The following is an 11,258-nucleotide window of genomic DNA, read 5'->3' on the forward strand; positions in this document are numbered from 1 at the left end:
CAATTTGGCATGAAGTGATGGGACCGGATGCCATGAACTTCATTTTTTGAAGTATTTTAAGCCAACTTTTTCACTCTCTTCTATCAACTTCATCAAGAGGCTCTAGTAGTTTTCTGCCATTGGAGTGGTATCATCCACCTATCTGAGGTTACTGCTATTTCTCCTGGCAATCTTGATTTCAGCCTGTGATTCATCCAGCCCAGCATTTCGCATGATGTACTGATTATTTAATCAGGGTGACAGTGTACAGCCTTGACATACTCCTTTCCCAATTTTGAGCCAGTCCATTATTCCATGTTTGGTTCTAACTGTTGCTTCTTGACCCACATACACGTTTCTCAGGAGACAGGTAAAGTGGCATCTCTTTAAGAATTTTCCACAGTTCATTATGATCACAGTTAAAGGCTTTAGCATAGTCATTGAAGAAGTAGATGTTTTTCTGGAACTCCCTTGCTTTCTAAGTGATCCCACAAATGTTGACAATCTGATCTGTGGTTCCTCTGCCTTTTCTAAACCCAGTTTGTACATCTGGAAGTTCTTGGTTCATGTACAGCTGAAGCCTAGCTTGAAGGACATTGAGCTTCACCTTACTAGCACCAGGGTCTTCCTTGGTGGCTCAGATGATAGAGAATCTGACAGTAAGGTAGGAAACCTGAGTTCTGGGCCCTGGGTCAGGAAGATCCCCTGGAGAAGGGGAATGGCTTCTCACTCTAGTATTCTTGCCTGGAGAAACCCATAAACAGAGGAGCCTGGTGGGTTACAGTCCATGGGGTTGCCAAGAGTCACACACGACTGAGCAACTAATACTTTCACTTTCACTTACTAGTGTGTGAAATGAGCACAATTGTGTGGTAGTTTGAACGTTCTTTGGCATTACCCTTCTTTGGGATTGGACTCCATGAACAGGATAGAAATGTAACATTTCTATATAATAATTTTGTACTCTGCAACTTTACTGAATTGATTTATGAATTCTGGTAGATTTCAGGTGGCATCCTTAGGACTTCCAATGTATAATGACATGTCATCTGCAAACAGTGACTTTTAATTTTTCTTTTCCATTTTGGATTCCCTTTGTTTCTTTTTCTTCTCTGATTGTGATCTCATAATGTACTTTCTACAATTTATTAAATAATATGGGTTTATTGAAATTAATTTACATACAAACTCTAAGTGCCTACAAACATTCTATTATGGAACCACCACTACAATCTACATAAAAAATATTTTTATCAGCTACAAAATTGTTTCATGCTCTTTGGTAGTTTAACACGTAATCTCAACCCCAAGACCCTGGCAACCCCCAATCTGTTTTCTGGCTCTGTAGTTTGGCCTCCTCAAGAATGTGAAGTAAATGGAATCAGGCAGTATGTTGATTTATCCATTGGGGTTCCTCAGAGAAAAGAACACATAGGTGACTTCTGGATGTGCAATGTACATCTGAGTATAGTTACCTGAGTATAGTTACATGGGATGATTGGTTCATAATTGTCATACTGAGGGCTGACACTCTCCACAACATGTATATGTATGCTGCTGCTGCTGTTGCTAAGTCGCTTCAGTCGTGTCCGACTCTGTGCGACCCCATAGACAACAGCCCACCACGCTCCCCTGTCCCTGGGATTCTCCAGGCAAGAGTACTGGAGTTGGTTGCCATTTCCTTCTCCAATGCATGTAAGTGAAAAGTGAAAGTGAAGCTGCTCAGTCCTTTCTGACGCTTAGCGACCCCATGGACTGCAGCCTACCAGGCTCCTCCATCCATGGGATTTTGTGGATATATATAGTTTGTTTAATTCATATTTAATTCAATGTAGTTAGTCTTTTATGTTTGGAAGGGTTATTTTATGAAATAGCAATAGTAAATCATTTCTTAAAAGTGAGTCATCATTGTAAAAGTCAGGTTGGCAGATACCTCAAGAGGACTAGGGAGAAAGAAATGATTGGCTTGGAACAGAAGTGAGGTTCAAAACTACAGGCCTGTTCTCCATCTGCATCTGAGAAGTACTTATCAGGCCTTCAATATTGCACAAGCACAAGGGCACCAAGCACACCACAGTCATTCAAACACTGGGACAGTCCAGGGACTGGGATAGTTACCCAGGGATAGTCAAGGTGGAAAACCTGGCAGTCCCAAAGTGCCCAGCTGGATGTGGCCAATGCAGGAGAAAGTTGCCCCACCTTAAGTCGGCTGAGTGGCAGCCTTTATTGCATCTGCAAGCATAACCCACTGTTATCATGCAAAGGAACATATAAGTCAACTGCAGAGATTAGGACTTGTTCGTCTTTGGGCATGATTACTGTGCCCACCACATGCAGCTCCTTCTTCAGGGCTCACCTACTCTACCTTGTTTGTGCCAGTCTCCCTCAAGAGTCCAGAGAGAGAGCGGTAGACCTGGGGCTGGGGCTGGTAGACATGGGGATGAGTGTGATGGGGAGGAAGCATCTTCCCTGGAGTTAGACAGGCAGCAGAACCAGGCAGGATGGGGCCTAGGGCTCTCCAAAGCAGCTGCCACTGTCTCCCAGGCTGGAGAACCGGCATGAGGGGGAAAGGTGACAGGGGTGCACTGAATGAGGCTGGGCTTCGGCCTTCCTCCTACCCTCTGGGGCACAGATGTATTTCTTTAGCCTATGCCTCAGGCCCTGCCACAGATTTCCCGCTGGAAGTGGATGGCTTGGGGCTGAGCCACGGCCTGTGATGTATATGTTTCCAGCAACATTATAGTGAGGTTCTTGGTCTGAACTGTGTGCTCAGAGGAGGGAAGGGAGCCTGGTAAAAAGTGAATGAAATGTTGTGCTCATGCCCTCCCACCTCCCCTTCCATAAGCTTCTCCACTTCCTCACCCTGGTGACCACAGTCCCAGGCCCCTCTCTGCCTGAGGGTGGTACTGAATACTGGTGCTGGCTTCTTCCCAGGTACAACTTACCTACATGTGTCAGTGGGCAGAAACCTCAGCTGGAAGGTCTCTGCCAAATTTACTCACTCGAACAACAGCGAGATGTGCTACACCACCAGGCAATAACCACTGGATCAGCTGTAAACTAAGTCATCAAGCCCACCTGCTCCAGGAAGGGGTCTGTATGGGAGGATTAAGTCCCATGAATGTTCTTTTCTGACCCTGAGGTCTGTGGCTGTCCCAACCCTTGTGCTCTGTCCACCTGACCTCATGCCATGAGCCCCAGAAGGAACTCAAGGGGAGAATATGAGGGAAGGGCAGACCCAAGTGCTCCCCATTGTTCAGCTGCAGTCACCCCTAACTCCCCACAAGTAACTTATGTTGGGTGGTCTCCTGTTTCTAAGATGAGCATCCATGTTTCTGGTACTCTCTGGAGCCACCCTTCCCATTTTCATTCATCCACACGCTCAGCAGTTGGCTTATAACATAGAATGGCAAGGTAGGATCCAGAGGCTCCTCCAGCGAATCCAACATTTTGGGAGTTCCAACACCCTGTCCTGTGGTTTGGTGACTCATGCACCACCCCCTCCTATGTTTTGGGAATGTGACAACACCCCTTGAATAAAGGAGATCCAACCCTTGCTTCAGCTCAATGCCTTACAGCATCTGAACCGGTCTCTACTTCCATTACTCCTCAAATCACATCTTTCTGCTTCAAGAGGCATTATTATCCCTGATGACTTATTCACACACACATGCCCAGGCACCAACTTTGAATGTGCTACCTACCATCATACCACTTATTGTGTAATAAAACACTGGCCTTTAGGGAGTCAGGCAGAACTTACCCTCACTTCACTCAAACCAAATGTTTCCCTCTGAGTCTCAGGCTGGCACAGCCCTGGGGTCCTGGCTGAGAGAAGGAAGTGCTCCCCAAATCCCAGTGAGGCAGAAACTGAACATGGATTTCAGACTCAATCATGTGTGCCCTAACAAGTAGTCTGGGAGAGTGACCTGGGACACTCCTGGAAGTATAATTTTGCAGGAAAATCTGTCACGGGATTGGTGGAACAGTATTTGATGGAGACCTTGTAAGAACACAGACCTACCAACCTCATCTGCCATAGAGCCTGATGGGCCCATTTCCACTCAAGGGTAGAGAGATGACCAGGCTGGAGGAGGGTAGGCTGGCAAGACGACTAGGGCAGAGAGGATGTGAAAGCTCCAAGGACTGGACCATCCACCTCTAGCTGCCAGGGTGCACTCTGCCCCAGGTTGGCATCAGACGCCTCTCCTGACCTCCATCTCAGCGGCTACCCTGAACTTTCCTCCTGTGTTCCCTGTACCATCCCTCTTGCTCCCCAGCTCACTGGGTCCAGGCTCTATCCTCAAGCCCTTTGCTGAACCCAAGGAAGGAGAAGCGAAAGTATTGGTGCCTGAGCCTCAGGGGTGAGGGCTAAAGAGGAGAGGAGGACAGTGTGCAGGTTCCTGCATGCAAGGTGGCACTGGGGAAGGGGGGCGGGGTAGGGACTCCATTGAGAGGGCAGGGCCTGGGAAGGGGGAAGATGAGCACACCTGTGCCTGTTTTCACCTGCTGAAGTACACGTGCAGGCAAGGTCACCAATGGCAAGTCAGGGGAGGGATCGAGGGTGCTCTGACAGGAAAGCAGAGTGGTCAGGGCAAGCAGGACAATGAGAACAGTGAGAGAAAGGGGATGGATTGGAGCTCTGTGAAGTGGTCATGAGTTCCTTCTGATGGGGAGGCAGAACGGCAGTGGTGAATGGGAACCGCCAAATCCCAGAGGAGGGTGTTTTGAGAACTGTAAGAGGACCTTCAGGGGAAAGGGAGGATGTGGCAACATGGCCAGAGAGAGCCCACACAGAACACAGACTGGGGGCACTCCACTGGCCTGATGGCCTGGATGGTAGTAGAGGCTGACCCAGAGTCCCCACCACAGGATGGCAGAGGTACTGTTCTTGAACAGGCTCTGATGTGGGGCAGCTCCCCACATCAGCTCCCCAGGCCTCGCCCCACTCCCCCAACCCCTACCCCCAGAGAGAGGACAGAACACGAGAAGTCCTTTAATCAAAAACTGCTGTGAAACTGGGGCAGAGAGGGGGCAAAGCAAGGGGGAGAGGATGCCCTGGTGGAGGCAGAACAGGAGGCAACAAGTTTGGCCACAGCTCGCCGGCCCCGAAGTAACAGCTGCTCCTCTTGCAGGAAGATGCTGGGCTCAACCTGTGAAACAGCAGTCAGGGAACAGACTCAAGCCAGGGCCAGCCCACAGCCCTGCTCAACAGCCAGGACTGTAGGAAGGGGTATGGTGTGTGTAACACTCACTTCAAAGGACCTGGAACTTGTCAGCCAGGTACTGCATGGAGGCTGCAACAGGGAGAGGCATAAGCAGGCGCACCAGACAGAGGGGATATAGAAGCCTGTCCCCCTGTCCCCGTGGGGAACCTCCTGGCCCTGAAACCTGAAACCCACTCCCCTCCTAGCCCTGATGCAAAGAGCTCTGGGCCTGATCACTCCCCACCACCTGAATTAAATGTGGAGCCCTTTCCTAAAAGGAAACAAAATGTGCCAGCAGCTCTCAAGCTTGGGGCCACACCCAAACCATGCAAACAAACAATCCAACAAGACCCTTAGAGGCCACACCAAGAATCAGTTAAAGGGAAGGATCAACAAGGCATCTCTACAAGCCCAGTCAGAAGGAGCTCTCTAGGACTCGTCTGGATGGCAGAGTGTGCTCAGAGCCCACACAGTACTTTGCTACTTGTCCACACGCCCAGCTGAACATGCACAGCAGGCTCCAGGATCAGGCTTGCTAGGTTCTCCTCCCCACAGGAATGCTGATCCCTGCAAGGCCTCCTGCACCGGCAGCCCACCCAGCTTCTGCACTAAGAATCCGCTGCTCTCTGTCCCTGGTTCCTCATACCAAGTTGCTCCTTAAGGTCGTCTATTTCTCTCTGTAGCACCAGACACTAGGCCAGCAGACACAGGAGGAAGAGAAATGGTTAGTATACACTCGCCTCCCCACTCCTCCTCCTCTTCTCTCCCCCGGGCCCTCCATCCCAAAGCCAGGTGTCCAGACTGGCAAGGGAAAGACTTTCCTCAGTGGAAAGGAGGTGGGCTCCCTCCATGGGGTGTGGGATGGGGATGAGGGAGGGGGGCCCTCACACATGTCCGTTGAACTTGGACCCAGATCCCACCATGGGGTTTGGGTGTGCATTTCCAGGAACCAGAGGAAGTATTACCCGAAGACAGCCCTGCCTTCCAGGTGGCTGCTGTTTCCTTTCCAGTCTCGGGGAATGGTCAGTTGGTTCCTGGTCACCTGAGAGGGAAAGGACACACAATCCAGCTTCCCAGGCTCCCAGTGAGGTGGAAAGGGCCAAGCAAGGTCTAACGCAAGGTGAGGCAGCACCTCTCTCTGCTGGCAACAGGTCTCCCCGGCTCTGCCCGGCAGCAGAAACCTTCTCTCTGGGCCTGACTCCCCTGTTCCCCAGGGGCAGCATTTTCACCACTGTGGTTTGAAAATCCCATGGTTCTGGGTTCAAGCTTCCCAGAGCTGTAGCCACAGCCAGCACCTGGCAGAGCAATGTGGGCCAACAGCACTTCACAGAAAAGGCTATTAACCTGCAGGTCTACACCTGGAGTAGCTGTTGGGGCACTGCCACCAATCACCTCTGCCAAACAAACCCCATACAGAGGATGATGGGGCCAGGGCCAGGCCTGTTGACACCCTGTTTCCCATGGGAGAAGCTGCCTGGGAGCAAGGCTGAGCCCCCAGCAGAGAGAGAGAGACAGAGAGAAAGAGGTTTCTGCCCTCACCCCTGGTCCCTTGCTCTCATATCAAAACCCAGGACACTCACCTGAGGGTTCAGGCCCTCTGGGCATGACTTCTCCTCAGTTCAGGGCCATGGGCTCTGAGTTTCCTGGATCCTGCGGGCCTCTGATGTTGAGGTCGCCATGGCTTGGTTCTCCATGATGCACCCATGGACAAGATGGCCATGGCCTGTGAGTGGGCAGCTAAAACAAAGGTTTCTCACCGATCTGGACTAAGGATGTGTGTGTGTGTGTGTGTGTGTGTGTGTGCGCGCGCGCGCGCGTGCACGCACGCACATGTGATGTGGGACCAGGCTGAGGCACGGGCTTGGGAAGAGAATTGAAAGGCTGATCTCTTTAGCACATTCTCCGTCAGTCAGCCCCAGGCCAGCAGGCAGAGCTGAGATGGGGACAACAGTGTGGCACTGAGAAAGCCGGGGCCCCTGCAAAGAAGGTTTGGGGAACAGCTAGGAAGTAGGATTCAGGAAAGTGCTGCGTCTAAACACTGAAGCTCTATGAAGCTTTTAACGGGTCCCCTTGACCCAATTCGACTACCAGCCCTCCTTTCCACTCCAGTCCCAGCCTCGTGGAGGAGGCTGGAAATAGGCCAAGGGTGGAGAACCAAACTCAGCACACCCGAAGAGCTACCTTAACATTTGTCCCTAGTAAAAGGACCCCAATCTGGCATCCTAATGACCCACTGACGGAGGGGCACCCAATGGCAACCCCTGAGGGATGGAGAGAGGGAGCACGGGTGAAGACGTGTGTCCTGGGAAGGGTGGGAGGGGGAATAGTGGGGAGAGAGGAGGGCCTGGCCTACTCACTTGGCCCTTTGGGACTGGGTCTCTATTTGGGTCGTTGTCTTCTCCTGCCATCACCAGTGCAGACACCACCTGCCCCACCTGCCTGACCAAGGATTTCTTCCCAGCGCCCGCGTGCTTGGACTCTTTGGTTCCCAAAGGGACCAAGGTATACCTCTTGGACCTCCCATGCAGCAGGATGCCAAAGACTTGGGGGAAGGTGGCTGGTTCCAGGGGAGTGGCTGAGATACCCTGCCCCCAGGAAGGGAAGGTTCCCCCAGGGCAGGTTTGGAGGCTCCCCCAAGGGATTTTTTTCTTCTCCTGGGCCCCTGCTTGTCCTGCCTTTCCACAACCGATGTGAGTCCTCACAGAGCCAAGCATAGGAGAGTGCCTGGCACGTTAAGGAGATACTCCCTGCCTTGGACATTCGAGTGTCTGGGTGTGTCCTCGGGATCCTCGGGGCTGTTGAGCTTGGCCTGGCCTCCTTCTTTGGGATACATGCTCACCCTCATTAGCTCTATCTCACTGAACTCATCAAAGGACTCGAGGTCAGACAGCAGCCCAGCCGAGCCTTCCGCGGAGGGCCACTGGTGATCCACAGCCACGTTCAACCTACTCTTAGTGCCTTTCTTAGGGTTCCCCCAGGCCCGGCCCACCTTGGGCCCACTGACCTGGAGAGGGCAGACAGCAACCGGGGCCACTTCCCCACTACTCTGGGCGGCCGCGCCTCTACCGCCGGGACCCGCCTTGAGGTCGGCCCACAAGGCGGACACTTCACCAACAGCGTAGCTCTCCGGGGACGGGTATCTGCCGACGCCCAGCACGTCCAGGTCGCTCAGCTACCGCAGGATGGCCGCCACTGTCTCGTCAGCCAGCTCCAGGGCGTCCCCCTTGTCGTCAGCCGAGGAGCCAGGCCAGCCTTTGCAGCCCCACAGCACCAGCCCTCCGGCTTCCAGCACCTCCTGCTTCCAGCACCTCCTGCTCTGACTTGAAGCCCTCAGGGTCTGGGAAGCCACCTCCGCCCTCATCCTCGCCGCTTCGCGGTGCCCCCGGCTTGGGGCCCGGTCTGGGTCCCCGTGGGGCTGCGGAACCGGCCTAATGGACGCTGGTCTGCTCCCCGCCCAGTGGGCCAAAACCTGCTCCCCAAACAGACACCTCATCATCCCGGGAGCTCATGTCACGATCTGGGTGGCCCCCGGAACTGGGGCGGGGACGATTTATCACCCAGGTCCCGGTGGCAGTGGTGGTGGTGGTGGTGGCAGTCAGGGCAGGTGAGGCGGGCAGCGTCTGGAACGCGCCATCAAGCACCACAGGCACTGCACGCAGGAGGTCGCCACAAATGACGCGAGGCTTTCAGCATGCCTGGGACGGCTGTGCCACTGCCTCCTCATTGGTCCGGTTCCCACCAACCAGCACGCGCCTTGTTGGCCCGCCCCCTCGAGGCATAACCAATGGGGTCGAGGGCCTCCTCTGGTTTGTTGTCAAGCCTAAAAGCCATTCCGGCAGTTGGCGAGTTGGTGGGTGAAGGTCATGCTGCGGGTGTACCTCTGTCAAGCCTCTCGTCCCACCTCCTCCTGTCCCACCTCCCCTTTCCGGTTAGAGACACAACCCTGAGCCCTGACTGTGTACAAAGTGGGTGGAGCAGGAGGAAGGAGGGTACTGAGGGTGCTGGTCTCCTGGGAGGCGAGGATGAACCGTCAGGACGGAGGCACTAGGCGCCTAGCACATGCTGAAAGCATTTGCCATCCTCCCTTCCACTGCGAGCCTTACGACCCAGTGGGAGAACAGGCAAAAGAATCCCACAGGCAGTGATCAGTGATCAGTGGTAGGCGTACTTTCTCCATAAATGGCCAGATAGCAAAGAGTGTCCTGCTGCTGCTGCTGTCACTTCAGTCGTGTCCGACCCTGTGTGACCCCATAGACAGCAGCCACCAGGCTCCCCCATCCCTGGGATTCTCCAGGCAAGAACACTGGAGTGGGTTGCCATTTCCTTCTCCAATGCAGGAAAGTGAAAAGTGAAAGTGAAGTCGCTCAGTTGTGTCCTACTCTTAGCGACTCCATGGACTGCAGCCTACCAGGCTCCTCCATCCATGGGATTTTCCAGGCAAGAGTACTGGAGTGGGGTGCCATTGCCTTCTCCGAAGAGTGTCCTATTTACTGCTTAAATGGTCTGATTCAACTGCTCTATTAGATAGGTGATCAGATCGTCCCGGGCCTGTGTTCTCAGCAAACATTATTTGCAGGTGGATCTGGGGATAGGCTGGGCTTGGCCGCACTCCCTCAGCTCCTCCTCCACTCCGAAGCAATTTAAAGAAGAGGGAATTCCAGTGGCCAGTACACACTGCAAAAGATGCTCACCACTGACACTCCTGGAGGTGCAAACTAAAACCACAAATTGGTTTTCACACTCTAGGTTTGTGATCTTCAAAGAGGTTAACCATTCAGAGGTGGGAGAGGTTAAGAGCCAGCCCCTACTGTGGTGTTGAAAAGAGCCATTTAGGTGGGTAATTTGGCAGAATCCAGGAAAAGCAATGGTATACAGCATGGACTCTGTTCCTGGCACTCCTTTAAAAGTGCTTCTACTCTTCTACAGTGCTTCTACTTTAAGCACTGTAGCTAAATAGTAATGCATCTTTGCACCAATCCTAGGACTTAAGTACCCACTATTACTGGCCTCTTACAGGAAACAGGTACAAGAGGTTTAGCTACTGGCCCAAGGTCATTTGGCTCGTCTGGATCAATGGCAGGATTGAAACCAGGCAGTCTGGTTCCAGAGTCCTCGCTTTGAGCCAAAGACCTTAAAAATGAAAGTAAAAATGAAACGCTAGTTCCTCTATGTTCAGGCAAGTCTGCTGCCTGGTACATCTTCTAGGGACATGGCTATTACCTGTAGTGCACAAGAACACACGCACAAAGATGTTTGTGATGGGAAAAACTGGGAAGACTCCAAATTCCCATCAGTATGGAGATGGATGAATGCAACGTGGCGTCACATCCAGCGGATTAAAACCTGGCAGTCCAAAGGAACACATCAGGCCCCATGCACAGATTTCAAAAGCAACCTCCTGACTGCATGCTGCAAGTCGCTGAATTATGGAGTTGGATTCACACTGGTAACTTGAAACACACACACAGTCAACTGTATCTAACATTTGAGAATTCATATAAGTGTATGTACAGGTATGTTTTCAATGTCCAGAAGGAAGCACAACCAAGGCCTACCAGTGCCGGTAGCAGTGGGTGTAGATTACCAGGTGTCTCTCAGATTTTCCTGAAACTGGAGATTCCTAGCTTCCCTCATGTCTGGGAACTGGTCTTTCCCTTGGTAAAGCCAAGGAGTGTTAGAATTTAGGCCCTGGAGTGTTAGAATTTTTCCCTTGTCTGCCACCCAACCCCTACTCCAACAACCAGCCCTCCATTTCCTCCTACCTTCCTCCCTCTCTTTCCCATTCATACTCCTCTGTCTTCAGTCACCTCTCCCTCCTGCATCCCTCTCTAGCTAACCTCCTGGAGAAGCCTGGGGTGCCTGAACCCCTCTTTTCTGTTTAACTCAAAGGCCCAATTTCTCTGGGTCTGCACCTGAGAAGCAGGCCCTGCTGGAGAAGGTTACAGAGCAGAGGAGATTGGGCGCACTGTAAATCTTCAATCCTCCTCCTCAAGCATGCCCCTCCCACCATGGTTCCTGCCTGTGTGTGGATACCACCCTCTGCCACTTCTCCCAGGGACTTTTAAGGTCATG

The 11,258-nt window shown here is 52.5% G+C and overlaps 1 pseudogene; it reads right to left on the minus strand.

The window, feature by feature from the left end:
* Positions 1 to 5,235: 5,235 nt before the first annotated feature.
* LOC129639610 (uncharacterized protein CXorf49 homolog) lies at positions 5,236 to 8,695 on the minus strand (annotated as a pseudogene).
* Positions 8,696 to 11,258: the final 2,563 nt, after the last annotated feature.

The sequence above is a fragment of the Bubalus kerabau genome, chromosome X (assembly GCF_029407905.1).
Source record: "Bubalus kerabau isolate K-KA32 ecotype Philippines breed swamp buffalo chromosome X, PCC_UOA_SB_1v2, whole genome shotgun sequence".
NCBI lineage: Eukaryota > Metazoa > Chordata > Mammalia > Artiodactyla > Bovidae > Bubalus > Bubalus kerabau.